We start from the raw sequence: 5,381 nt of genomic DNA, 5'->3' as shown, positions 1-5,381 counted from the left end.
AAGCTGAGGCAAACAAGGTTAAGTAACTTGTTCAGTGTTACACAACTAATTAATGTCTAAGGTCAGATTTATACTCATGAACAGTAATCTTCCTGATTCCAAGTCAGTGCTCTATGCTCTGTGCCATCTAGCTGCCCCCATTCTTCAAATACCTAAAGACAATGATCATGCCCTTACTTCTCCTTGAATCTTCTCATTCCCAGGTTGAACATTCCTGGTTTCTTTCATTTATTCAACATTTCTAATTGACTCAAGGTCCTACACTCTACTGTTTGCCTTCTGTACATTCTTTAGCTTATCAATTCCTTTCCCAAAAAGGAATATTAGAATTGAACATAATACACCAGATATGATCTGCACAGGGCAGAGAGCAAAGGGACTATGACTTACTTCATTCTGAGAGCTCTACCTCCCTTAATGCAGCCCAAGACTGATTGAGCTCTAGTTGCCTGAAACATCAAATCCTGCCTTATTGGCTGTGTGACTTGTGGGCAAGTCACTTAATCTCTTTCACCCAAAGTTTCCTTACAAAACTCAAATGAGATAATATATACCCAATACTTTGCAAAGCATGATAGAAATATTCGATATCATTATCAGTAATGCTGACATATTGAGCTCGCAGTATACTGGGATCTCTAGATAATTTTCATACAAACTATTGTCTAGCCATACATACTCCATTTAAAACTTTTTTTTGTCTTAAATTTTTTTGAGGTAATCAGGATTAAGTGACTTGCCAAGGGTCACACAGTTACTCAATGTCTGATGGAGGCCAGAATTCAAATTAGGTACCCCTGACTCTAGGGTCAGTGTTCTATCCACTCTACCACCTAGCTGCCTTTATTTATTTGTTTATTTTTAAATTCAAGTATAAGACTTTATATTTATCTTTATTTGATTTCACCTTCCTAGATTCAGTGTAACGTTCAGACCTTTCAAGATCTTTTTGTCACCTAATTTCTAAAATATCACTACAAGTTTTGTGTCATCTGAAAATTTGATGAATATTTGATTTGTGCTTGTATCTAAGTCATTTATTGGAAAATAAAAAAAAAAGAGTTAAGCAGCATAGGGCCAAGAACTCCACCTTGGGGCATTACAACAAGTACCTGCAGACACATTGGCTGGAAAATATTTTTAAAAAGCTATTCTAAATTTAGTCCTTTTACCAATTCCAAATACATGTAATTGCATGACACTTTTTCTATATTTTCCACAAGAATAGTATGACATGGTCAAATCTGGGCAAACTATATTTAAATTATTCTCCTGTTTTACCATTTAGCAACTATCAAAAAAAAGAAATAAGATTAGTCTATGATGACATGTTCTAGAGAGAACCATGATAGGTCTTTGTAATCACCAGATCCTTTCCTTGGTATTTGCCAATCAACTTTTTTAATGATCCATTCCAGAATTTTCCAAGGAATCAGAAATAAACTCAGTGACTTAACAGTTTGCAAGTTTTGTTCTTTTCCTTGTTTTGAAAATCAGGACAAATATTGTCCTTTTGAACTCTATTCTCCACTATCTACCAAATACTATCAATAGTAGTACAGTAATCATATGTACAAGTTCTTAAAGTATCTGAGAATATAGTAATTTTGGCCCAGGTGACTGAATTAATAGAGTAGCTAGGTACTCTCATAAAATGTACTTATTTATCTTGGAAACTGACTCCCTGTTAGCCATCTTTGTTCCATCATTTCCATTGCAAAATACATGTTCCTCATTAGAAAACAGAGAATATAGAAATGAATTCATGTTTCAATTTTCTTTTGAAAACTCATTTGTAAAATCTTGGCATTGCATGGGATCAGCAACACAAACTTTTAGTAGACAAAGGTGATGACTCCAAATCCAACTCACCCAATCCTAGTATTTGAGGAAACACAGGAGTCATTATTTTTATTATTTTTCTATTATTTTTTATTTCTATTATTTCTATTATTTTTCCCACGCACAAAAGCCATATGGGTAAGGGTGTGTCTGTGTGTTTCTGTTGCTCATGTGTGTATGTTTCCATGTGTAAGAAAGAGAAGTGACTGAGATTCATGAAACTCCTATATTTTCTCATATTCTTCCCAGCTCAACTATGACAGTCTTTGTGAGATGGTCTCTTAGTAATGCCTACCTCAGGGAAGATTGTATTCTCTTGGGGCTGATCAGGTGAAAGATCGCCCTACGAATTTTCTTATTTTTCACACTGTAGATGATGGGGTTGAGAACTGGGGGCACTAGCAGGTAGATGTGAGCCATAAGGACATGCGCAAGGGGAGAGGCATGCTTGGCAAAACGGTGGACAACAGAAAGGCCAATCATGGGCACATAAAGGATAAGGACAGCACAGATGTGGGAGGCACATGTGTTCAGGGCCTTGAGCCTCTCCTCCCAGGATGCAATATTCAACACAGAGTGAAGAATGAAGATGTAAGACACCAAGATACCCAGTGAATCACATCCCCATAATAGAATTACCAGAACAAAGAACATAGATAAAATTGAATTTGATATCTGCACAAACCAGCCGTATTATATCCTGATGAAGGCAGTAAGAGTGGGAGAGGACATGAGAATTACAGAATGGGAGGTATCTCAGACGGATCATCAGTGGAATGAGAAGGAGGGAGCTCCTCAAACCTGCAAATATTCCAATTCTAGCAATGCGCTGCGGGGTGAGGATAGTGGCATACCTTAATGGATGGCAGATAGCTACATAGCGATCAAAAGCCATTGCTAGAAGCACTCCTGATTCTGTGTAAGAGAAGGAATGGATGAGATACATCTGTATCACACACGTGTTGAATTCAATCTCCCTGGATATGGACCACAACACTTGGAGGACAGATATAAGAGTGGGAAGGGACATGCCTATGTCTGAAAAGGACAACATGGCCAAGAAATAGTACATGGGTTCATGGAGACTTGGGTCAGTCCGGATAACATGAAGGATGGTGCAGTTACCCACTATGCCAATAAAGTAGAGGATGCAAAAGGGTATAGAGATCCAGTGGTGCATCGCCTCATAACCAGGGATTCCTGTGAGCTAGAATATGGAGGAAGGGGTACTACTGGCATTGAAATCTGCCATGGAAACAGCCTCCAAGGCTACAATCCCATGCCCTTAAAGAAAATGAAAGACACATGTAAGGTTAGAATGAGGGGTTCCCTATATGTTGTGATATTGTTCCTCACCACAACTTTCCTATGACCATCTTCTCATTTTTTCATCTTATGTCCCTTCTCCTTACCTTTCCTTCTCTCATCTGATGAATAATCATAAAATATTTCTGGGGTTCAAGGTTCCATATTTTTTAACATTATTATTATTCCGAAATTGATTTTATTCAAATAGAACACCTAGAAAATTAGGTTTGGAATCAGTCTTTGCCCTGATTGCCTACATTGTCTCTGTAGTTTGCTCTTTTTTAAAATTTCATATTCAAGCCTTTATAGTGCCCTTTTCAAAAAGCAAAATTGTCAGAGTCTAAAAGGGGAACATCCCAGCTTGGGGAAGGAGAGGATATTTATGACAATAGTCATCAATCTCCCAAGAGAAGGGAAAGTAGAAATATGTATTCATATAAGCATGGGTAGGTACAAGGGAAATAGGGTCAATACAGAACCCATATTGAAATAGCAGGTTGAAAAGGTAGAAATAGCTCTTTCTGTCCCATAATGGCATAAGTTCTAAAGACCTATTAATCTTTATCCATTTGAAATTCTTATTGCTTGACCTTGGCTTACCCAAAAATGGTCTTTTTGACCTGGGCTAGCAGAGAGGATCCGCCCTTTCTTGACATGAGTTATGAAATTTTAGAATAAATCTCTGTTTCAGCATACATGAGCAGTCATAACTAACCTGTAGGTTTTGCCTTCATTTTCCCCAGGTCTTATGCAAGAACATCCAAAAGACAATATGGAGTCTTCCATATCTTGTACTCAAGTCAATCTAACAGCTTAATTCTTCCCTGTCTACTCCTCCAGAATACAGCAACCTCTCCTTAAGGCCAGTGACTGTCCTGTTATGAAGGCAATATGATAATGTGTTTTCTATATATTAAAATTACCGTGGTGGCTGGGGTATTTGGCAGGGAAGAATGGTTCATCCAGATTCCCATTTACTCCATACAGAGTTCCTTTCTATATGGACTAATTAATGCATCTCCAAGCATGGTACCAACGGATAAAAGACAGACTTTTATTGATTTCTCCCCTCAATTGTTATAATGGATTTTCCTTCCATGACATACTGTATTATGTTTTCAGTATTTAGTGAGATTGGGAAAGATAATGTTATAGAATGACTACTGTATTTGGAGATCTGAATTCCAATTCCAATTCTATAATGTATAACCTATGTGACCTCAGGGAAGTTATTTAACTTGTTTAGACTTCACTTTCCTCACAGGTCAAAATGGATTGGGGAGAAGTCCTTTTAGGAAGTAAGTACCTTCTAATTATAAAACCTACGAAAGCTACAACTGAGGACTTTCCTTATAGCTCTGAAAAATCCAGAGTCATTTATTCTATGATCAGTCTCTTTATGCTTGATTTTATGCGACACACACACACACACACACACACACACACACACATACACATACGTACCCACACATACACACACACGCCCATTGACCAGGGAGTCCTCTAAAAGCCTCAGATTTTTTTTAAAATAGTCTTTACTCTCATTTATGCTTCATTTTGTGCTCTTGAAATTTACTTTTGGACCCAAATGAATAGCATGCATATTTTAACCAAATTTTAATTTGGTTACTTGATTAAGTATAAAAATAATTTCATATCCTGATTATATCATCTTAGGAATGAGTAATTGGAGGAAATATAGATAGATAGATGATAGATAGATAAATAGATAGATAGGTAGATAGATAGATAGATAGATAGATAGATAGATAGATAGATAGATAGATAGATAGATAGATAGATAGATGGCACAGGACGATTTGAATCTGAAGAGATGAAATCTAAAAAAAATAAAATTAAGGGGTGAGAGGAATATATTGGGAGACAGAGAAAGAGAGAGAATGGAGTAAATTATCTCACATAAAAGAGGCAAGCAAAAGGTTTCACAATGGAGGGGAAGAGGGGGAAGGTGAGAGAGAATGAGTAAACCGTACTTACATTGGATTTGGCTTGAAAAGGGAATAATATTCATACTTGGTTGAGTATTTTATCCTACAGAAAAGTATGGAGGAAGGTTATGTGGGGGGGGATGATGGAAGGGAAAGCAGACTGAGGGAGGGGGTAGTCAGAAGAAAACACTTTTGAAAAAGACAGGATCAAAGGAGAAAATAGAATAAGTGAGGCAGCAGAATAGGATGGAGGAAAATACAGTTATTCTTTCATAACATGAC

The 5,381-nt window shown here is 37.1% G+C and overlaps 1 pseudogene; it reads right to left on the bottom strand.

Moving 5' to 3' along the window:
- Positions 1–2,133: 2,133 nt before the first annotated feature.
- On the bottom strand, positions 2,134–3,094 carry LOC138177639 (olfactory receptor 51I2-like; annotated as a pseudogene).
- Positions 3,095–5,381: the final 2,287 nt, after the last annotated feature.

Source organism: Petaurus breviceps, unplaced genomic scaffold (assembly GCF_028583685.1).
Source record: "Petaurus breviceps papuanus isolate PSGF00001 unplaced genomic scaffold, PetGlider_PUasm1.0 90444, whole genome shotgun sequence".
Classification (NCBI taxonomy): domain Eukaryota; kingdom Metazoa; phylum Chordata; class Mammalia; order Diprotodontia; family Petauridae; genus Petaurus; species Petaurus breviceps.
This window is presented reverse-complemented; position numbering and strand designations above follow the sequence as displayed.